This window comes from Macaca mulatta, chromosome 9 (genome assembly GCF_049350105.2).
Source record: "Macaca mulatta isolate MMU2019108-1 chromosome 9, T2T-MMU8v2.0, whole genome shotgun sequence".
NCBI classification, from domain to species: domain Eukaryota; kingdom Metazoa; phylum Chordata; class Mammalia; order Primates; family Cercopithecidae; genus Macaca; species Macaca mulatta.
Window position 1 is genome coordinate 57,275,813 of NC_133414.1, and position 24,965 is coordinate 57,300,777.

Here is a 24,965-nt window from a genome sequence, read left to right on the forward strand (position 1 = left end):
CAAAGAGGTGACAGCAATATCCAGCCTGCTCCCGGAATGCCCAGCTGTATGGCCATGGATAACTGATTATCTTGACCAATTCCATTAGCACAGGGTGCAGACTGCAAATGCATATTAGGAGAAAGCAGGAGGGAAATTCCTAAGTCACTGTGCTGACAGCCTCAGCTACAACTACTCTGGCCCTCAGACACAGGGAACCTTTTTGCACACCATTCTCTCTGCATGGGAAGTTTTTCCTAGTTAAACCCCACTCATCATTCACTTTCTCAGGAAGGCTCCTCTTGACCCAAACTGGAGTCCTGGCCATAGCTGCTATCTTATGTCTACTTGTGTGGTCACTTCAGTGGTGGTGGTCTCTCCCATTGGACTGAGTTGCCAGGGAAGCCATGTCTGCATTGACTCCCCACAGCATCTTCAGTGAAAGTCACAAAGCAAGTGCCCAATCATAATTGCTAAGCTAATATCTAAGACTGGAAAAATCAACTGTTACAATAGTAACTATGGGCATATGTGGCTTAACGACAGACATACATTATGAGAAATGCATCTTTAGGTGGTTTTGTCATTGTGCTATCGTAGAGTGTACTCACACACAAACCTAGATGGTGTAGCCTACTACACACCTAGGCTACAACCTATATAGCCTGTGACTGTAATGAATGATGCGGGCAACTGTAATACAAGGGTCAGCATTTGTGTACTAACTCATCTAAATGTAGAAAAGGCACAGCAAAAATACCATACACTGTCGTACCTACTCTCTGTCATTAACAGAAACATCATTATGCAGCACATAACAGTAGAATAGTATAAAGATTCCATCCTCACAACTCAGTGATGCGATCATTCTTGCCTCTGCCTTGCAGTTGAGAAATCTCACAATAATGAGACTGTGTCCTTAGCCCAAGGTCACATGCCCTTGACCCAAGTCTATCATCACCCTCGTTCCACAGCCTTCTGCTTGCCTGTGCACTGGGATGTGATATAATGCAGACGGGCCCAGGACTTGTATTCAGTACCCACCTTTCTACTCATTTGCCTTTAGGGAAGTCTCTTCCCAGCTCATGTGCTAATCCATAGCCTAGGAAGCTAGACCGGAGTGGGGAGTGGTAGGGGCAAGGCTGGTGGCAGAGGCTGTCCACAGTCCTATTTTGTTTGGTCAGTGTGTCGTTTTAGTTGAATTTGAATGCCCCAGAGTTAACAACAGTGCTACAATTTTCAAGCTGCTTGTACAACCCAATCTCCATTTTCAATTGTCAGGATCCAATTAAGCTTTAAAGCTACCTGCTTGGAGTTTGTAAGGTGTTGAGGCTTGAAGCCCTGGACAGGCTGCCTCTGCACCCTAATTACTCAGGATTCCCAAACATTCTTGTTTCTTTCCTTCTCCCCACACTTCTCAATGAACCCAGTGTCTGCTAGGACCCAGGTCTGCAACCTCAGCAAGACCCATGTTACCATGTGATGTCTCATTTGCTGTGCCAGTACATGTAATGGTTATTTGGAGTATTTTTAGGATAAGCACTCAAAGATGTGTGGAGACCCTCAGGAAAAAAGAAAAAAAAAAGACATCTACAAAAATACCTTGCAGAATTCAGAGGAATTTGAACCATATGTTTCTACTTCTTTTACTGATTCTTTTACAAGTAAACCATTAAAATGCACTCCTCTAAGAGCTATTTGATGTCCCAAGAGCTCCCAAATATTTTACAAGCAGTTTTCCTTAGAATCAAAAGGATGTGCTTAACTTACCTAAGAGGTGTGGAAGGCACCCAAATCCGAAGGATTTTTTGGTAACTCTTGAATTGTACACAACAAATTGCCTGCCTCTAACTTTTCATGTTGGATTAAATTAGTAGTTGTCATGGTGAAACCAGCCCAATTTGTTTTCTGGGCACATTAGAAGGAATGTTCCTGGAAGGAGCCAGGACTGCAGGAAAATTGCGAAGTCTGTAAACGTAGTTCTTCTGCTGCTGAGTCCCATTCTCTTGGCTGAAAGTTGCTATGGAGCAGGCAAAACACAATTCAAGGCCAGCATGAATCACTTGCTTATCTCAAGGACCCCCTCTCATATTTTCTCTTACAAATGTGTTTTTTAACAAATAAATGGCGTTTATTTTTCCATTCTAATCAACAGAGAGTAATCATCTCACTTCTTCAAGCAGGCATGAGTCCAGCAGAAAGCCAAGACATTCTACATCTTCATGAGCCTGCTCTATCTTGTTGAGAGTCCATTTATAATTTCAACTTTGCCCATTCAAAACAGCTGTGATTCTCCCATCTCCAATTTATGGAACTCTTAACGGACATATTTTCCCTCCATGGTATTATTTTTTATTATGGAAAATAAGTAAATAAATACAGTAGTAGGTGGAATATCTCAGTTTGTACAGTGGTTTACTCTTTACTAATTCCCCATGAATTATCTTACTTAATTCATGTTTATTATTCTTACAAAATCCCTGGGACAACCTTCTCACCATCCCTGTCCTCCAGAGGTTAGTGATGCCCCAGGTGAGAAGTTTCATAAGGGCAAAGCTGACAGTCAGTTTTCTTGATCAAAAAATTAATGCACTTTCTGTTTCAGGGTTTTCAGGTGCAAAATACTTAACTGATCGTTGTAGCACAGTGAATCCACCCCAAGAATATTTGTGATTGAATGAGTGAATGAGCAAGTCACCCTTGGGCACTCAGGAAGCCAGGGAAGGGTGGGGAGCTACCTGAGACGTAGGCATCCAGCTAGACTATTGTGAGGTCAACCCAATGGCAGAACTAGCCTTCAGCCCAGTGGATGAGAACCTGTAGAGGCTAGAGAGACATTACAAGTAGGGCTGACCACGTTCATCGTACTTCAAGAAAAATAAACTAGTTACATTAGGAGCCTTCTAGAACAGTTAAATTATCCAGGGTAAAAAATATCCTTGGGTACCTGGTTCTTTTCATGGTGAAAGAGCTGTTGAGACAAAAGCCAGTGCTTTGCTGTAATTACTGGTTATCCAATACTTTGCCAAAGGCCTCGAAGTGTGCAGTGTCAGGGTGATTCGACATGGACTGCAACTTAGGTCCTTTGTACAGTGTGATAATGAACATGGGTTGTCTCTGGCTCCAGCCACACTCCCACATTCCTCCATGCCCAGAGCACAGAAAGAGGGTGACTCAGTGGACTCAGACATTCCCCAGGTCCCTGAAGGTCTGAGAGTGTGTCCTTCTAGGCCCAAGGGCAAGTATTCCCATAGGGCACTACTGAGCCCTGGACAGAAATTCCACCCGGCCTAGCTGCAGCTGAATTGTCACCCAGCCTTTCCAGCCTAACCTCTCTCCACAAAGACGGAGACGCATTCCAGGAGGTGAGGAGTTCTGCTTTCTGTCTGTCATCCATCAAAATTGCCCTGGTAACCTCCAGACACAGCCTGCTGAAATAGCTTCCTTGAAATTATTGTGCAAAATGATGCTTTAGAAAAAATAGGAAGGACTTTTTGACATCCTTAACGTGGTCACAGTCTCAGATTATCAGGGGCCAATTTTATTGACACTGTTTTGTCTGGTCATGGTTCACATCACACCCACCTCATGGTCAGCCTGGCTTGGAAGGGAGCCTCGGATGCTCCATATTTGCCCAAGGCCTCAGCATTGAATCCCAAGCCTCCTCCATCTGGCACTGTGCTTCCCTAGCAAATGCCCAGTCTGGGGTCATCCAGCCTTAGCAAGCGTTCCTGTGGAGGGCCTCACTTGTACCCTCCTACCTCACGCCACACACACACACACACACACACACACACACACACACACATATACACAGACATATACAGGCGCACATGCACACACACATACACACACAGATATGCACTCACACACACACAGATACATGCACACACACACACACACACACCCCTGCAAGCTCTGCGGATGCATCCTCCATGAATTATTATGGTGATACCTGTTGCAGAGAGAACACTCACTGCCTCTCCCTGGCATCAGATGCAGATCCCAGCTGCCAAGACCTCTTTCTCTCGGTCATGCTCCCTGGTGTTTCCCACCCTCACCCCACCGTGACTGGGCTCCGCACTGTCCTGCAAGCATGCTAATTACAAACGTGAGAATCAGAGGGACCTGCCTTCCAATCACCTCTCCAATGTATAGTATTGGAGAGACCTTGAGCAATTGCTTGGTCACCTGATTCCATTTTAATTTAACATGAAAACTTATCTCGAGGGATTGTGGACAAGGGTTACATGAAACGATCCACACCAGAGCCTGACATCGTTGCACCTCTGTGCATCATCTGTCCCTTGTTGTGTGGTCATCGTGACATTATGCTTCCCTCCCGTCTCACCGGAAGGGAGTTTAAACATCAGAACTGGGCTGCTTTGTTTTCTCACAGACAAGGCAATTCATTGGAGTGTTGAATCACGTCAGAACCTTCCAGACCCCTGGAATTTGCTCCCCTGCCCAGGTCTTATCCCACAGAACCTGGGCTGCACTCTCTGTCCTCACAGCAGGCCTCCTCAGCCCTGTCTGACTGGAGGTCGGACTCCCTACTCTGGTTCGGTTCTTCCCAACCCACCCTCAGCACAGCACTGCCAGTTTTAACTCTCATGTTTGGGACACAGAAAGGGTTATTTCTAAGAAGGCTGGAAAAGAGGCTCCTGCAGATGGCGTCCAAGACAAAGAAGACTATTGAATCCTGCTGATTTCAGTCTGCCTGTATATTCCCTGAGAAGTGACAGAGGAGGAAGCCTACCTTTAAGTTACCAATTGTTACTTACTATATATCTGATTACCTGCTCCCCCATCCTCCCCTCTCTGTATCAGTGTGCTAGGGCTGTGTAACAAACACCAGGCTGGGTGGCTGACACACAGAAGTTTGTGTTTCACAGTTGTGGAGGATGGAAGTCCAAGATCAAGATGTTGCCAGGGCTGTTTTCCTGAAGCCTGTCTCCATGACTTACAGATGCCGTCTCTTCCCTGTGGCTTCACATCCTCTTCCCTCTACAACTGTCTGTCTCTGTGTCCAAATTTCTCCTTTTTATGAGGACACCAGTTATATTGGATTAGGACCCACCCAATGACCTCATCTTAACTTGATTGACACTGTAAACACATTGTTTCTGAATAAGGTCACATTTTGAGGTGGTGGGGGTGAGGATTCCAGCGTATCTCTTCTGGAGACACAGTGCAACCCAAAACACCATGCTCCCCACCAGAAAGGCTGATGCTGGCCCTGACGCTTACTTCCCCACCTATATTCTCCCTGATCTCCAGTCCTTTCTCAGCCCCCAACTCTTTACTAGATCTTCAAAATGCCTCCTAATCAAAATTTTTTATTTTAAAAACCACCTAGCCAGTGTTTGATAGGCTGAACCAATTTCCTACATGACGACCCAGGGCAGAGCAGTGCTGGGATCTATCTCCAGCTTGGGTGACTGGGAAGGAAGCCCAGGGCAAGTATGAGAGTGAAAGCCATGAACAAACCTGGAAGGGCCCGGGGCACTGAGCTTGGCAGACACAAGGTGTGTCTAGAGAGGGTCTCAATGGGTCAGAAGTTATGTGGCTGGTAGCCAGAAAACACAAGACAGGGAGAGAGGTTGCACTGCAGCACGCGGGTCCCTCTATTTCCCTGTGTGGTGAAATATCATGGTGCACCACACACACATGGATTCCTGTGTTCTGCAGCACACATTTCTGCAATGTGAAGAAAAGACCCCAGATCTTTTGCCACTTCATCTTTTGCTCATGGTGCCAGAGCCATGGTGATACAGACAGGCCACCTGGCTGAGAAGATGGAGCTCACAGGGCCCTTCCCATGGCTGGATGGTGGCTTTCCTTTCCTCTGCAACCGTGCAAACCATGTGCCTCAGTCCTCTGGACTCTCTTGCCCTTGCTGCAGAAGGCTAGCCTCTTCTCCTGCTCTGTAGAGAACAGGGAAACCATTGGGAAGGGACTTCGTTAACGTCTTGACAGACTTTCCAATATCTATGTCCATCTCAGGCCTCCCATTCAGCTTCAGAACCCGTCCTCTACATTTTCTCTGAAACAATTCCTTAATGATTATCTTTTCTCCCTCCTCATCTAAACCTCTTCCTCTCAACTGAATCTTTCCCATGCATTAGCCTATAAGCACTCTCACATCTCTCTCTAAACTGCACCCAGAACCCCCTACCCAGCAATTCCTCCCAAACTGTCCATCTACCCCTCTCCATTTTTCAGTTCCCACAATCAAATTTATTACACAGCACCTACCTTTGCTGTCTGTTCTCATTTCTTACAAGAAATATGACTGAATAGGAAATATTGTCTATGAGCGTGATATCACAGAGGGAGAGTTCTAGACCAATCTCAGTCTTCAGAACCTCGTCCAGAGAGAGGGGTCCTGGGTGGGCCTCCTCTTTCCCCCTTGCTCTCTTTCCAAATGTGATGTGATCCTGGCAAGGCCACACACTGGATGAAGCACAGAGGCCCCCATGTCCTCTGTGATGCTTGTGGACTCCTGTCTTTGACCTTGCTCTCCTACTCCTCATCATGGAGTAGCCCCAGCTATGTTTTGGTTTAAAGGGAAGTGCTCTGTTCTGTGGGAAACCAAAAGTTGTGAACTGGCTTTCCTGAGCAATCCTGAGTGGTCTGGATGCTGCAGAATCCCCTGGACCCAGCAAAACTGATCAATCTACAGGGAAATTAAAAAGCCAGGATCCCCAGACAGAACTCCACACCAGAGGAGCATCAGGGTTTGGGGAGGTCTGGGAAGCCAAACCAAAGATGAACCCTTAGCCATGGCTGCATTTTCCACTGGGGAACCCCTTCCTCTGAAATGAGAGAAGAGAAAGTTGGAAGCTCATCCATGAACATGTGCCTGGTCCTGCCTGACTTTGAGAAACACTGGAGAGAACAGATTCACCATGACTTTCCTATCCAGGTGAGCCCATAAGCCTATTTCTCTCAATATTCACTCAGACTCATTGCAGCCAGAGGTGTATGCTCCAAGTTAGGGCTTCTGAAAGCAAATATCACAAGCATTAGCCCTGTTGTTCTTTTCTTTTCCTTATTGCTGAGTCTTACCCCCGGAAGTCCTGTATCAGCTCAGCAATACAGACTTTAAAGTAGATCCACTCTTAAACCAGGCCAAAGGATGGATATTGGTCCTAGTTTTAAAGACCTTTCCTGTTGCCCGTGTGCATCAGGGCTCCTATGTCCCCAGCCAACCCATGCAGCCCATAATAGAATCCCAGGGTAAGGGGAACACTATGTTTTAACTTCTAAGTTTTCTTAAGGGCACAAAGTAACTTCACCCATGGTCTCCAGTGAAGTCCCATAAACCCTCTTGCCTTTTCTTCTAGGCTGGATATTTCCAGCCTCTTAATCATTTCTGGGTCCATTCCCAAGGCTTCCCCTGGCTTCTCTCAATCTCTCCTAAAAGCCTTCCTTTTGCACTAAATAAAAGGCAAGCTGAAACATTCCCTGGACCCAGAAGGCTCTGGCTTTGTATGGCCTGCAATTTTTCAAGATTGAAAAAATAATGATAATAAAAAGCCAAAACTTTCTGTGAGAAATGAGTCAGAGGCATTAAAGTAACTCCCCACGCAGTGATTTTTGTCTCCATGGGCTTGATACCTTGAATCTCCTTTAGGTTTTTCATATACTGAGGAAAGGTCTGAAATGTTAATGCCTCTGGATCCTGCTATGGTTTACAGAAAGCACCTTTGCTTTCAAAAGCTTCTGTGTTAATCAAAGGTGATTAAAACCAGGTCCCTGCCGAGGGCGTTCTTTCACAGCTCTGAAGAAGTAAGGAAAAGCAGAGATGATTATCTGGCCAGCTCGTCAGAGATGTGCTCCTTTCTATAAAAATATACATGCTGACAAAACAAGAGCTGTGGATTTACAATTTGTCTGATTTGATCACCTTTCAGCACAGGGAAACCTGGCTTGTATATCCCATTAGAGAGGCTGCCATGAGGCCTGTCCATGGAAGACAAGGCCCAGCCTGGGACTCAGGACCAGAGATCAAACTCTAGTGTCATTTTGAATGTCACCTTCAAAATCCACCTTGAATGTTGCAGCCCCCCAGGCAGAAGTGGTCCCCTATTCTCTGTACTACTGCAACCCCTTGGTTGGCCTTTTTGCAGGACGGGGTCTGTTGTGGTATATGTGTCTGTCCTAGACCGTGAGTTCCTTGTATCATCAGTAAGAGTCCATGCAACCTTTTCAGATTTGCTACCCACTTCTCCCTGGACAGCCAGGAGGCTGCTCTTTGTTTTAAAGACACATGAAATAGAAAGAATCAGTATCTTCACTTCTGTATAGACACAGCCATACTCTTCCAGGCTATTAAAAAGGCAATTAATTGTAAGACTGATGCAAGGGGCACCTTTCTTCATGGGTAGGGCTCAATCAAAGAAGCCTATGGAGCCAGAAGACTCATGGAAGCCAGAGAAGTGGGGATATGCTAATGGCGGCAGCTTCAGCTTTCTTATCACACTTACACTCATTCCCAGAAAGACCTTAGGAAAGAATGTTTTCAACCTTATTAGAGATCAAAAACATGCACATTAACATTATAGATGCTATTTGCTCTCTATAAAATCAGCAAAAGTTTTTTTCAGAATAATGAACAATTTTGATGAGACCAAGATCTGACGGTTACTCTCATACAGTACTCTGTGTGTGGCAGAGAGGGCGGTGCATGCATTGGTACACATTTTCTGAAAAGCAGGATATTTTTGAGGAAAGTATCCAGAGATATAAACAAAGATATATGCTTTAATATGTGTCCTGAAGCTCTATTTAAAAAAATATAAATTGAAAACAAAACCCAAAGATGTAACTAGAGTGATGACATGTTAGTGTATGCTAAGCAATGCAGCAGTAACAAGTAAACATCGAAATTTCAGTACTCAACACACAAAGATTCATTTCTCACTTAATGTCTGATGTAGTTTGGGCATCTCTAAGCAGATTTCTCCCAAGCAGTGACTCTTAGATCCAGGCTGCTCCCAACCTGTGGTTCTGTCACCAACAGTTTCCGTTTGAGGACAGATACATCAGGCAGAGAAGTAGCATCCATAACTTCTGTCCACAACCAATGTCCAGAACTCAAACTGCAAGGGAGATTTGGAAATGAAGGCTTACCAAGTGCTCAGAGAGAGGAAATGGCATGGAGAATCTGTGGCATTGACTCTACCACCAATGGCTGAGTGAAACATCACACGTTCATACAAGGCAGCATTGTGCAGCCATTAAAAGTCTGATCCCAAAGAGTATTTAATGAGATGTAAACATCTTCACAACCTATCATGGTAAGGAAAACAGGGAGGTCATGATAAATAACTATAACTGTGCATTTTTGTTACAGTTCCAAAACTGTAACAAACATGCATATTGTTTCAAATTGTTCCCAAAACATGCAAACATGTATATGTGTATGTACACCCTCGACACCAGCATGTTAACTGGGCTATTTCTAGGTTGACATGTATTTTTCTTCTTCACTCTTTACCAACTTTTCTCCCAATTTTTCTTTAATGAGCACATATCATTCTCCAAATAAAAAAAAAAATAAGTAAAAGTTATCCGTTAAAAGTGTAGTTGATATGTACGCTACATATCACACATGTAACCAGTAACAATAATCAAGCATCTGTGAGGCAACTCTTGCTGTGATAGATCAATCTCAATTCCTAGACCAGGGCTGGAGGACTTTGCAAAGAACTCCTGCAGCTCCATGAGAAGCCCTGCGGAAGTGAGGCATTGTAGTGATGAGAGTATTTGTACTGGGGACAGAAGAGTTTTAGGAAGAACTGATAGGGTGATATCCTGGCAAGAACACCAGCCTCGGAGGTGGAGGATGAGGGCTTTTTTCCACACTTTCACATTTATTATGGCCTCTCCGAGAGGGAACTTTACCTCTAAGTTTTTTCTCCAGGGTTGCCACGAATAAATAAAAGTTTTCCCAAAATGCGTTCTGAAGGTATTCAGTGATAAAAGCATTCCATAATGTAGGGATAAACTGGAATAAGTCAAGTGGCAGACTACTGCAGGGCTTCCTGGGGCTCTGAATACACTAATGTGTTTCCTAAGTCTCCCAGAATTGTATATGCTATGAGCATTTTCCAAATTCCTTGACCAAGAAACCTCTACTTAGAAACATTCCATAGAGTCAGAAGTCTACTAAGCACTACAGAAAATTGTTCATTTACTGAGACACTTATATAATAAATATGTGTACCTTTATCAGGTTCTGTGAGGATTTGTCAATTCTGCATTGTTTAAGGGTATTTCATAGAACTAGGAGGTCACATGGCAGGGTCTCAGCTTGAGCCTGTGCTGTGTTTGCTCCATGATTCAGCCTTAGCATGTCTGGAGGATGACAGAGATGGGCTGTTGGGACAGTCTTCATAAAGCATCATGGATCCTCCTGGGATAAGCCTTGTCCTAAGGAAAAAATGGGGGAAATTTATAGGCTCAGGGTGACTTAGAAGACAACATGGTATCTTTCACTAGGATTATCCTGTAGTTTCTAGAATCCACCTGAATCTTAGGACAAAGACTTGCAATAAAGCCATGTGCTGACTGAACGGGAGGAGACATGGTAAGCAGGAGGCATGAGCGACATTGATTCCAGCTGTTTCACATGGTGGGACAGATCATAGGCGTCAGAAGAGACAGGGAAGAGCAGGTACTACACAGTGGCCCAGAAAATGCATGAGTCACACCTGGGGCTCCCAGACTATAAGGAAGGGGATGGAAGAAGATAGGAACTTCTGTATAATGGGAAAGAGCAGAACCGTGGACACATGGTTTTCTGACTCTCTTCATCACTTAGAGCCACCTCTGCTGGGGTGGCTCTAGGAACACAGTGAGAGTCAGAGTTCTCAACAATAACTCTTCTTGTTCTCTTCATATGTTCTTAAGCATAAGGACATATGAAAGTCTCTAGTATAGCATCTGGAACACAACAGCTATAAAATAAAATGACTGCCGGGACCTGGCAGGCAACATGAGCACAGCGGAGAGGGAGGTGGGGGGTGGAGACTGTGGCAAATTAGAAGGCATTTGCGCTCTTCTGAAAGAAAGCATGGACTCACCTCTAGCAAATTGCTGTTATGCAATAATTTGGGCCCATTGATGTCAGGTCTTCCAATTGTTCAAGAAATTCAGAAATTTGGATATTTTTCAATGAAAATGTATCTGTGGCCTGAATTTCATCAGTTTCCGCTGTGAGTTTCTACTTGCTCAGCCAAACACCTAGAGTCATGTTTTACCTTTCTGTTTCACACTCCACACAATCCGTCAGCAGAGAGCCTTCCATTTCTATTTCCAAACACTTCCCAAACCTGACCACTCATTGTCACCTGTACCCTGGTCCAGTCCTGTCACCTCTCCCAGAATTTCTGCAGTAACCTCCTCACTGGCGTCTTTGATTCCACACTTGGCTCCATAAACTCTGCACTCCACAGAACCCCAGAGAGAACTTAACACAAAAAATGGGTCACATTACCTGTTACTCAAAAGTCTCAGTGGTTTCGCATTCGATGCACAAAGTCAGTGTACTTAGAGCTTTCAGTAAGGTCTCCATCCCAGTCTGCCCTCCCTACTCCACCCCAGGCCCCCATCCACCACCTCCCCCACTCATTTTCTACTACTCTGCTCCTTGCACACCTTGCTTCAGTCAATGGTCTCCTTTCTGAACCTCTGACACCCCAGGAATGCCCCAGCTCAGGGAGTTGATGCTGGCTATTTCTCCTACCACGAATACCCCTGGCCCAGACATCTACGGGGCTTCCTCCCCCACCTCCTTCAGATCCTTGCTCAATGCCCTCTTCTCGGTGAGGAGTTCTCTGAGTAACCTATTTAAAGCTTCAGCCCCCTCCAACCTCCTCCATATCTCCTTTCCTGACTTGCTTTTCTCTTAACACGTATCATCACCTGATATACTTTACATTTATCTAATTTATTTCTTTATGCTATGACTCCTAAAACTAAGAATGCCACCTATAGTTCCAGATACCTGGGAACTGAGGCAGGAGGATAGCTTGAGCCCAGAACTTTGAGATCAGCCTGGGCAACATAGCAAGAACCTATCTCTAAAATAAAATAAGTTATTGAGGGGAATATTGAGGCATAGAGAGGCTAAGCAAGTGTTCAGAGTCCGATGGGGCACACATAAGGTTCATCTTCCCGTGTTCTGACCTAATTTGAGTGAATACCTGAACTTGTGAGGCCTTTCAGGATGTGCTTCTGCTTCAGAAATAAATAAATAAATAAATAAATAAATAAATAAATAAATAATTTCCACAAATCTTTGCTTTTCTGCACCAACTGTGTCTAAAACATAAGCGGACTTTAGAAGATAACCGTAATGATGGACAAGTCCCAGGTGGAGACAATTAACCTAAAATCCTGTCAGTCCAGGTGGCTCCAGGCCAAGGCACTTCATCTTCATTCACCAAAATAGTATGATGGATAAGGAGGGCCTGTACCCAAAAGACAGACGGTTGAGATGCTTTGGGATGCTGGGTTATACCCTCATGTCACCTTTTAAGAAGAACCAGCTGAAGACAAGAGGGACTTCTTTGAAATTATTTTCCCTACGCAAAGTGGACTCTCCAGGTCGCCTTTAGGCTGTGGCTAGTGGGTTCATTTAATGTGGAACAGACTCAGATGATGACAATGTGAGGTTTTAGGGCTATAACTTCCTTGGGATTGTCATCTTGCCCAGGGAAAACAGCTGCATTCAGATAGTCCTAAAGTCAGTGTGATCCACTGCCTCTGGGTCCTACCTCTACAACTTAGTTTTCTTATGCTCTTTTAGAGAAATATAAGCATGTAAACTTGCTCCAAAGAACAGATTGAGAAGTCACAGCTTTTGTGTTCCTACTGAATACTCTCCCAGAACCTCAAAATATGGACAGAGGATCAATGGAGCACTATACTTAGTAGCTGTGGGCCACATAGGAGGCCACTCAAAGTGCAATTGAGAAGCAAAATAGATCATCCAAGTTAAAGACATTGGGGCACAGGGAAGAAAGATAAAATTTTACTTGATTAAATCAGCAAACTAAAAAAGAAAAGGTAATCACTGCAAAGCACAAAGGTAGTAAACAAAATGGAAGAAATGCATTGTTTTATAGCAGGATTTGGAGTCATTGTGAATGGGCTGAATTTCCTCACTCAAAAGTAAAGAAATTCAGTTAGGATAAAAGCAAAACTGAGCAGTAAACTGTTTAAAAAACACACACACACACACACATTAAAAACAAAATGATAGAGGCTCTACCAAGGGGGCGTAGCTGTACATATTAAACTATTCCTCCTGCTGAGTATAGTTAAAAATCTGGACTTTATTTTTTAAAAAATTAGAAGACTGAAAAGTAAATAGAAAAAAGGCAGACCAGTTAGGGACCTCAGAATCCAACAAATGATATAATGGTGAGTTCTATGAATTTTCTTCTGGCCTCATATATTCCAGACTAGGTATTAGAGAAGCTAATGACCCGGAAATGCCAACAGATACAGACAAAAATAGCACTCCCAATCCTCCACAAGAAAAAGCTGTTTACTTTAGCCAAGGGACCAGGAATTGTACAGCCTCACAAGACAGAAAAGTTTTAGACAATAACCATTCTATTCCAGCAGAACACCACAGGAAAAAACCTGCAGCCCCACTTTTATCCCACTAGCAAAGGCTGGGTAGAGAGCTTGCACTTCCACTCTTGCCAGAGAGTAAAGGGGCTCCCTCAAATCTGCCCAAGTTTTCCTAAGTCAAGAAGACTAAGTGTGGAGGCTGGAATTTCATCTTTGCTAAGCAGTAATGAGTTCCCTCCCACCTCCCACAGTGTCTCTAGACACCTTGTCAGAAGCCTCAACTTCAATGCCCACCCAGTAGTAAAGAGATACCCTTTCCACTCATGGCTAAGATGTCATCAGAGGAGACCTGCTAAAACACAAGATTTAATCAGTATCCAAAGTCTTGCAGCATAATAGCTAAGGTGTCCGGGATTCAATTAAACATACCAGGATCCAAGAAGATCTCAATTTGAATGAGAAAAGATCATTAACAAATTACAACATCAAGATGACACAGATGTTGGAATATTTCCGACAAGGATTTCAAAGCAGGCACCACAAAAATGTTTCAAGGAGCAAAGATAAAGATGTTTGGAAAAGAATAGAAAATTATAGCAAAGAGGCTGGGTGCGGTGGCTCACCCCTGTAATCCCGGCGCTTTGGGAGGCTGAGGTGGATGGATCACAAGGTCAGGAGTTCAAGACCAGCCTGGCCAATATGGTGAAACCCCGTCTCTACTAACAATACAAAAAAAATTAGCCGGACGTGGTGGTGCATGCCTGTAATACCAGCTACTCGGGAGGCTGAGACAGGAGGAGTGCTTGAATCCAGGAGGCAGAGGTTGCAGTGAGCTGAGATCTCAACACTGCAATACCAGCCTGGGCAACAGAACGAGACTGTCCCCCCCACCAAAAAAGAAAAGAAAATTATAACAAAGAAATAAAATATATGAATAAGAACAAAATAGGAATTTTAGAATTAAAAAATGCAAAAGCAGAAAGAAAAACTCAATGGATGAACTCAACAGCAGAATGAAGAAAAGAGAGGAAAGAATCAGTAAACTTGAAAATAAAATAGAATATACCCGACAAAGGAAAGAACAACAGAAAGAAGATACATTAAAGATATATATTTATATTTAACATATATATACCTGATGTCTTTTATGTATAAACTCAGGGACATGTGGAACTATAACTAAGGGTCTAACATTTGTGTCACTGAAGTCCCCAAAGGAAAGGAGAACAGGAGTGGAGGCTGAAAAAGTATTCAAAATATAATGTCAGAAAATTTCCAAATTTGGAAATATATATAAATTTACATATTCAAGAGGCTGAGAAAACCATAAACAGAATAAAACCAAAGAAATTTATACTAAAATATATCATAGTCAAATTTCTGAAAACTAAAGACAAGGAAAAATTTTTCAAAGTAGTCAGAGGGAAAGAATAACTTAACCACAGCATAAAAACATCTCAAAGAACAAAAGATTTCTCTTCAGAAACCACGGGGGCAAGAAGGAAGAGGCACATTTTTCAAGTGCTGAAAGAAAAGAGCTGTCAGCTCAGAATTCTATATCCAGTGAAAAAATATCATTCAGGGGATAAGGGGAAATCAAGACATTCTCTGATAAAGTAAAACCAAGAAAATCTGTCACCAGCAGACCTACCGTAAATGTCTAAAGGAAGTTCATTAAACAGAAAGGAATTCATAAAAGAAGGGTACAGGAACATCAGGAAGAAAGAATGAATGACAGAAAAAGCAAAAATACGGGTAAATACAACAGACTTTACTCCTCTTAAATTTCCTAATGTATGTTTGACCACTGGAGCAAAACTTGTAATAATGTCTGTATAGCTCCCAACACATGTAGAGGAAATATTAAAGATGATTATATTAAGAATGGGGGAGGGTAAAGGGGCATAAGAGTAGGTAAGTGTTCTAATTCATTCAGACTGCTACAATGTCAACCCAAATGGGCTGTGATAAGTTATGTACATATAATTTACATAAGTAATCACTAAAAAGATATGCAAGGAGATACATTGGAAAACACTATCTAAGTCAAAATGGAATTCTAAAAATATTTAAGCCTCCCACAGGAAGTGAATAAAAAGAAAACATAAAGACAAGCAACCAAAATAATCAGAAAATGAAAAATAAAATGGTAGATAACCTCAATATTATATTATATTGATCAAATAATAGATCAATAACTATTGAACGCGTAAATAGTCTAAACACACCAAATGAAAAGCAGAAACAGAGACTGACAGGGTGGATTAAAGCAAAAATATGACCCAACTATACATAGTTTAAAAAACAAACAAGCAAAAATATTTCAGATATAACTTTTAAAAGAAAAACCTTAGATAAATTAAATTTAACAGAGTTTAATTGAGCAAAAAAAAAAAAGATTCACGGATAGGGGACCACTGAGGACTAGAAGTTTAGAAATAAAGAACATCTACAAAGTATCCACAGCTATTATACTTAACAGTGAAAGACTAAGTGCTTGCACCTAAGCTCTAGAACAAGACAAGGATGTCCACTCTCACCACTGTCATTCAGCATAGTACTAGAAAATCCAGCCAGCACAATGAGAAATGAAAAGAAACTAAAAGGCACATAGGTTGGAAAGAAAAACTTTCAATACTGGGAGATGACATAATAGTCTACATGGAAAATTCCAAGAAATTTACAAACAAACCAACCAACCTAGAATAAGTAAGTTCAGAAGGTCACAGGATAAAAGACCAATACGCAAAAATAAATATGTATGCATATGTACACAAGTGTATGTGTGTGTGTGAGAGAGAGTGCTCTATATACGCTTTAAAATATAAAGGTTGGTTCTAGAACACTAACGATGTTAAAATAATTAAATGGGGAGGCCATTAGACTGAGGTGGCTCCTATGTCCTGGGTTTCTATATAAACAAACCACTGAAACCTAACTCAGACTCGTTTCCTATATATGACTAATTTTTTAAAAATTAAACTTAAGCTCAGCCCACCACCAGCCAACTGAACATTATTAGTTATATCATTTTGAACTTCCCACCTACATAGTCCAAATAAGGCTATTGCTCAAATTTTAACCAACTAATTTGTTTGCTCTGCTTCCACATTCACCCTTTTAAAGCTTTTCATCTACCTCCGGGGAGTTCCAAACCACCCTAGTTTGGAGCTGCCCAATTCATGAATCACTGCTTAAATAAACTCTGAAATTTCAGTGTGCCAAAGTTTATTTTTTAACAATGGAGATTGTATTAAAATAGTGGAAATTCAGGTGATGAATTTTCTTTATAGAAAATCAGAACCAGATCTCTCTCAGGTTGTCCCTGTGTCCTCTGGACAGTGATGCCTGCAGTTGTCCAACATGGAAGGGCAATACTCCCTGGACAGGAAGCACACTCTTCTGTTAGGGGCCACTTGAATGACACTGAACTTGACACTGAGAACTTGTCTCTGAGAAATGACGCATTTTATTTTCCCACAGCTGGGGCCATGCCAGAGGCATTCATGCTGCACTTTCTAAATACCTCAAAGACAGGCTGGGGCTGCAGCCAAGTCAGGCAATGAGCTGGCTGGGTGCCAGTCTCCCTGGGGTGTTCCTGAGGCCTCTGGCTGAGTGCTCAGAGCTGGGTGTCCCCTGTGGCCCAGAATAAGGGAGGCACAATGGCCTTCCCACCTGTGTACCATCAGAACCAGGGGTTTTGCAGAGGCTGAGTAAAAGAGGTTAGTGACATGGCAGTGGCAGCTGAGATCCAGTCCCCTTTAAACTTACGAGAAAATCCAAGTATCTTTCTGCAGGACCCTGAGGTCCAGCCCCCAACCAGAGCCCTCCAGTGACACAATCTGGACATTACTTAAATGATATGGTCAATTGAACATTTATGTATCAAACTAGGCTCAATGGAGTGCAAACATCCCACAGATAATCTATAGATTCTACTGGGAGGCTATAGTCAACCTAGCAAGCAAATTGGCTGCAGGCGCACACAGGGAACTGTCCTGGAAGGGAAATCAGGGTTTGAGATGCACAGTCAGGAGACTGGAGGTTTCTTCCTCAAAGCATGACCAACAGGAATTCAGAATCAGCCAGTCCCTCAGAATCAGGAACCAGATCATTGCATGGGAGGAGAAATAAGACAACACCTGTAAGAGAAAGTCCAGTTCTGAATCTGAATCCCGAGTTCGTTTGGTTGTAAATCCCTTCAGGGATGTAAGGATGTCTCTCTCTCTCTCTCTCTCTCTCTGTGTGTGTGTGTGTGTGTGTGTCTGTGTGCGTATTTGTGCATGCTTGTGTGTACTATATGGAAATATAATTTTTGTGACTTATGTTTTCACTCAATAGTAAATTTTGATCAACTTCCCTCATTCATACAAACTTAGCTCATCCTGCCTCAGCTGCCAGAAGAATTAGGGGTTCACTGCAGGGCCGAGTAATTGGGGCTGGTGTTTCCTGGGTGTATTGTGTAGCTCTGAGCCAGCTGAGACATTCTGTGCTTCTGCCCACTGGTGCTCAGAGCCTACAGGCACATCTTCCTTTCCCCGGCTTGCAGGCTGAGCCAAGTGAAGCTTGGGCAGGGTGTTAGTGTGGTCCTCCAAGTCCTTCCCTCCAACCTGCTTCCTACCCTGGTCTCAGTGCTCCCAGCCCTGCTATTTCAAGCTGGGGGGGTTCACACTCTCTGGGGAAGCCCTTCTATTCCTATCCCATTTCAGTGCTGAATCCTGGAAACCACTGGTTTCAATGCCACTGACTTCCTTTCATCAAAAATTTCCTTTATGTCTCAGACTATTTACGGCACCATTTTCCACTTTTCAACCCTTTTGCAAATTTTCAATTTGTTCCTTTCAAAGGTAAACACACAGGGACTCAACATCAGGAAACTGGAAAATGGGTGCTCTTAAGGCAAGATGGGCAGACAGAACACCTTGTTCTTGTTCAAAGACTCAAACCCAGGAAAGGCCACGATGTGACCAAGAATCTTGAGAACTTGGTTAGCAGAGGGAGCAGAGGTGAGAGGTGAAAATCCTCATTCCACAAGCATTCACAGAGTGCTCATTCAACACCAGGCCTCTATCAAGTGGCAGGAGACAAAATGAAGGGACCTCAAGTGCCAGAAGATGTAGGACTTGGCCCACATGGCGATTCTTCTGTGGGGAGTTAGGGTCTTCTGGAACTGCACTGAGTGGCCCTAGCCACATGATGATCATGCCCGTTTGGGGCTGCAGCACCTCTGGGAGCAGATGCCACCCTGGTCCAGTTTCACAGGGTAGAAGAGGCAGCCACAGAGGTGAAGAGCTTGTCCAAATGAAAGAGCTCAGACACGGGAGAAATTCTCATAAAACTAAATTTTTAAAGAGAGTTATCAGAACAGAAATCCAATCAGTGAACAATTAGGAGGGAGGAGGTGTGTAAAGTAAGAAAGTGCTGTGCTCAGCACTCTTTGGATGGGTGAGAGTTATGGCTGTTGTTCTTTTAGTGCCTGGAAAGGGTTATTAATAGCTATGGGAAAGGGATTTTCCCATCTGTTCTTTCGAACACACACATGCATACTTTAACGCTGTCTTGTATTTTCAGATGCTTCCAAAATCTACAATCAAGGAGTTACTTGTATGGAGAGCTTAAACGTGCCAAGGTTTCACCAGCCATGAGCTTCACCAACAGTGGGGAGAGGGGAGTCTGGAGAGCCAGGAGAGTATTCCTTGTTTCTCAGCCAGGCTCATCTTTGGGCTTTGCAGGGGCAGCCTTACTTTACAGTCAGTCTTGGGAGGAGTGTTCTCCAAGGGAGAGTAAGGATAGCCAGGTTTAAAGAGCAAGGAAGAGAAGACAAAAGGCAAACCCAGAGGCAGGGGCCAGTGGCTGTTGTAGTAAGTCCCTTTACCTCTCCTTCAGGCCATTTTCATTGCCACTTGTGTCAGTTCTGGAAGACCACAGGAGCTTCCAGGTGGTCCTAGCCCCAGACACTAACCTTGCTTGAAATCCACTAATTCAGATTCCCCAATGGCTGTGCCCCTCCTGGCATGGCCCACCTCCTCTGCACTTTCCCCTGGAGTAAATGTACAGGAATGGGAGAGCTAGTCAGAGAGGTGACCAGAAGGTCAGAGATTCACTTTTGTTTCCATCCAAATCATAGATGTATAAAATCAGAACTTTCTCATTTAGGACCCCACATCCACAGGTGCTTCCTTGGTGAAAAAAAAAAATCAATCTGGGAGATGTTTTAGAATTCCAGAGTCATGATCTCTTCCACCCACACAAGATGAATTCTTGTCCTGCAAAAGATCAAAGGAAATCTGGTTATAAACAATGCCGCTGCATGAACATGACTGTGAGAAGAGATGCTTTCACACCCAGGAGCTGCCTTGCATGTCGGGGGCATTTGCAGAAGGATTTACAACATAATTACACCATTACTGATCCATTCATCTATTTACTTTTCATTCAATAGCTATTTCCTAACCACACTGGACACAGAAGTCTAAGGAAAGGATCTAATTAATTCATTTAACAAACATGTATTGGGCACCCACTATGTGCCAGGCTCCTTGCTAGGGCTGGGGAGCAATGGTGAGAAAGACCTCGCTCCTCCCCTCACTGAACCAGCATTCTGCCTGGGAAGACAGACAATTGGCCAGTCAACACATGACCAGGCAAGGTAGTAACAGGGCAGTGAGGTACATATGACCCGGGAGAGGCTACTTCAGAAAGTAGCATCTGAAGGTAAGAAGGAAGCCGTCACAGAAGGACCCAGGACAAGGCTTTCACACCTAGGGTGCCTAGGGAACCGTGCAGAGCTCCCAGGTCAGAGAGGCTCATGCTCACCAGAGGCAGCCTGGCTGGGGATCCAGCAGGGGACAGGCACTCAGCCTGAGGCTGGGAAGCAGGAGGGACAGGTGTGTGGGGAATGGCAGGCGTGGGGAGCTACTGTAGGTGCCATGAGTGGTGTTCTAGGGCCTTGAACAGGGAGATGGATGGAATAACTTCTTGGAGAATCATGCTGCTGTTATGCAGTGAGTAAAGTGAGAAAGGGAAAGCAAGCAGAGAGAGCACTGCAGAGGCCATGGAGGAGGGGATGTGGGGAGGAGGTATCACTGTGACACAGCTGTGGTAGTAAGAGCAGCGATGCATGGTGGAGTATGAGGTGTGTTTGTATCTGACTGTGAACTCTTTGTGGAAAGGGAGTGAAAGAGATTTGAGCCAATTGCTTACATTATTGGATTGAGGAAGTAAAGGATGGTAGTGACCCTTTCGAGATGAGGGTACCAGAAGAATCAGGCTGGAAGTTGGGGAAGGAGGGATGTCAGTCCCCGCCCTGCCAGATCTCAGATTCTGTGGACACAGTTGCGGAATGTGAGTCAGGTGCCAGATGGCCTTGGTGCTGAGTGTGAATTGATAGGAGCCTATGGAGGGACGGCAGTTTATTTCCTTCCTCCTGCTCTGGTTCATTTGGACCCCACTGAAGACCGGGTGGAGGTTTCTGCAGCTGACATCAATAAGGTGGTGACAGAGAGCACCAATTGCAATCCAAATTCCTACTGCTGAGGATTCATTGCGGGCTTATTCATATGGCCAAAGAGAAACTGCAGAAGCAAAGGCTGTGTACCTGGAGAATTCATGCATTTCCCATTACTTTCCAGCGGGGAGGGGAGGACAGACCTCCCCCAAGTTAGTCAAATAAGAGACCCAGCAGCAGTATAACAGTTCATGACAAGAAGGGGGATTGGAAAGAAAGGTAACTGTTTTCCAGGAGATGGTGGGGCTGTCCATGCCACTCCTGGAAGATTTGGCTACAGACTCAGAGATAAGGATGCTTCTAAGTTCCCACAGTCGGTATGTGAACCCAACTGAGGATCAGAAGGACTCTGTATGGTGAATGCACCACCATGTTTTGCAGAAAGCATAGTGTTTCCAAGGAAATCTCAGGAAAATTACAAAGTCTATAACTTGAGCAACAGTTGGACCCTCATTTGTTGGGGCAAAGGAAAAAAATTATAAATATTATCTGTGTCACTAACATGGGTTTACTACACTTCTTCTACCTCCAAATGCACTTTGCCTTGAATTCTTACCAAAGTCCCATGTCCTGGCAATATAGCAGCCTTACACTTCCCTACACATGGCACTGCTGGGAGACTCAACCTGCAACTCCATCACGTGAGAGTGGGGTGTGCTTGAAGTCTTTCATCAAGAAAAAAATGCAAATTGGTATCCATCTGGTCAGATGATGAAACTGTTTTGTGTCCAAAATGTTAACAATAAAGTTCACTTCCTTGTAAATGACAATTTTATAAAATTATAAGTAAATTGTCTTTGCAAAACATTAATTGTGAGTTATCGCTTGGACTCCAGTCACACAGGGGTCTGTCCATGTTCCAGGAGTAAGGGTGTACTTTCATTTGTTGTATTATACTCGTACCCCAACTTTTTTGGACCTCATGCAGCTTTAGCGAACAGCAGTTTCTCTAAGCTGATAAGGTTACAATGCTGTGGAATGAAAAAGCCGCTGCTGGCTTGTAATAGCGAGAACAGATGTTGACAAGACAAGAACTTCCTGCTATGGGGAACAAAGGCTGCATTGCACTGCAACCAATGGAGAAAATGCTGTCATTTGTTCAATTACCAAAACATAGCCCCATTTATGATATAATTTGGAATTCTGGTTCTACTGAGTTTTATGCTATATATGGTTTTATGCCTGCCAAAGCTATGATTTTCAACCTGAAATGTGATCTTGTGTTTGACCTTGGAACTGGTGCTCTAAGGCATCCTATTTGGCCCTTGTGGCCATATATTAATACTAACTGGATTCGGAAATCTGAAGAACAAACGTGAGTGTGGGATATTAAAAGCTACAAACTTATTTCCAAACAAGTAGCCTCTGTTCATACATATTATGCTAGGTACCTAGATGGGAGCACCTTTTACTATCACACATGCTCCCAGGTTGTGTGTTAATAATGGATACAAGCTTTGACATTATACCAGTCCTGTCCTGCATGAGTAAGATGTATCATCAAATGTAGAAATATGGCAGGTTTCTTGGCAGCCATTTCTGGATGAACTATTTCCAGCAAAAGCAGTAACTTATCAAGCAGTTCCAAGTGAAGCACCCAACTAGGAACCTAACTTTACAATGACTGATAGACTCCCAGCTTTAAGAAATAAACCAATCACCAATTCTAAGCTGCATAAAGAGAAATCACCCCAGAATAAGAAATCACAACCAGGAAATGATAAACCATGATCAAAAGCAGCCCTGAAAAATCAAAGGAAATATAAAGCTAAGAAAACTGCAAAGCAGGAAGTAAGAAGTGACAAGAGTCCAGATTTGACACCTACCTCTGTCCCGCAGAGCACACCCTGAAATACAGTGTCTCAGTTAACATCTGGAAACACTGAGATAGATGAAAATCCAAGAATCTAAAAAGCCAAAAGCAACTGACTCTCAGTTAACATCTGGAAATCCTGAGATAGACGAAAAATTCAAGAACCTAAAAATCCAAAAGCAGCTGAACCTCAAAGAACACAGCAATTGAAACATAGCTAGAAAAACAATGAGTTAGAAAAATAAAAGATACTTCCCTTCTCCAAGAGCTGGAAGATTTGAAAATGGTTACTTAAAGACTCACAGAGAGCAGATTTATTAGAATAAATCCATAGAAACACATCTGGGTTAAATCCAGGAGAGCACCCTGAATATCCATCTACCCACACTTAATGCTCAAACATTATATTAACCATTTACCTAAGCTTTTGCACATTTGGGAAATTATGTATTAATGACCACTAAGTTAACATCTTTCAATGCAAGTTATAGAAAATATACACATGAATTTCTTAGATAAGTTTGATAGACTAAAAGACAAATATCTTGACATTCAGTAGAGACCAGTATTTACTATATAAATGAATATGGGTATTTTAAACTAAAACGAATAAATGTAACTCATTAGATCATAATCCAAAAGAAGTCAATAAAAACAAGGCAAACAAAAGTTTGCTTCTGTAACTTTAGAATGAACATTTGTTTCTTTCTCTTCAACTTATATTCACTCACTGATATGCTTTGGATGTTCATCTCTTCCAGATCTCATGTCGAAATGTGATCCCCAATGTTGGAGGTGGGGCCTAATGGAAGGTGTTTGTGTCATGGGGGTGGATCCCTCATGAATGGCTTGGTGCTGGTCTCATGATAGTGAGTGAGTTCTCATAAGATCTAGTTGTTTCCACCGTGAGTGGAAGCTTCTGAGGCCTCACCAGAAGCAGATGTCAGCACCGCACTTCTTGTACTATCTTCAGAACCATAAGCCAATTAAAAGTGTGTGGCACCTCCCCCTGCCCTCTTGCTCCCACTGTCACCATGTGACATGCCTGCTCCCCTATTCATCTTCCACCATGATTGTAAGCTTCCTGAGGCCCTCACCAGAAGCAGATGCCAGCACCACACTTCCTGTACTCTCTGTAGACCTATGAGCCAATTAAACTTCTTCTTTTCTTTATAAATTGCCCAGCCTCAGGCATTTCTTTATAGCAATGCAAAAATGGCCTAATATAGAAAATTCGTACTGGGGAGTAGGGCATTGCTATAAAGATACCTGAAAATGTGGAAGCAACTTTAGAACTAGGGAACCAACAAAGGTGAGAAGAGTTCGGAGGGCTCCGAGGAAGACAGGACGATAAGGGAAAGTTTGGAACTTCTTAGAGACTAATTAAATGGTTGTGACCAAAATACTATTAGAAATATGGATAGTGAAGGCTAGGCTGACAAGGTATCAGATGGAAATGAGGAATTTATTGGGAACCGAAGCAAAGGTCACCACTGTTACGCTCTCCCAAATAATTTGGTTTCATTGTGTTCATGTCCTAGGGATCCATGGAAACCTGATCTTAAGAGTGATGACTTAGGGTATTTTGCAGAAGAAATTTCTAAGCAGCAAAATGTTCAAGAAGTGGCCTGGCTGCTTCCAACAACCTATAATCAGATAAGGGAGCAAAGGAATGACTTAAAGTTGGAATTTATGTTTAAGAGGGAAGCAGAGTATAAAAGTTTAGAAAATTTGCAGCCTGGCCATGTAGCAGAGAATTTAACCAGGCTGCAGAGAAACCACTCGCTAGAGAGATTAGCATGACCACAACAGAGCCAAGTGCTAATATCCAAGACAATGGGGAAAAGACCTCAAAGGCATTTCAGAGATCTTGAAGGCAGTACTCCCCATTACAGGCCCAGAAGCCTAGGAGGAAAAAAATGATTTCCGGGGCCAGACCTGGGACACCACTGCCCTCCACAGGTTTGGGATGCTGCTTCCTGCATCCTGCCTGCTCCAGCTCCAGCTGCAGCTCCTAAGACCCCAGGTATGCCTCAGGCCACCACTCCAGAGGTTGCAACCCATATGCCTTGG

The 24,965-nt window shown here is 43.4% G+C and overlaps 1 pseudogene; it reads left to right on the plus strand.

Moving 5' to 3' along the window:
- The first annotated feature begins 20,819 nt into the window (after positions 1-20,819).
- On the plus strand, positions 20,820-22,965 carry LOC100424887 (eukaryotic translation initiation factor 2A-like; annotated as a pseudogene).
- The last annotated feature ends 2,000 nt before the right edge of the window (positions 22,966-24,965 follow it).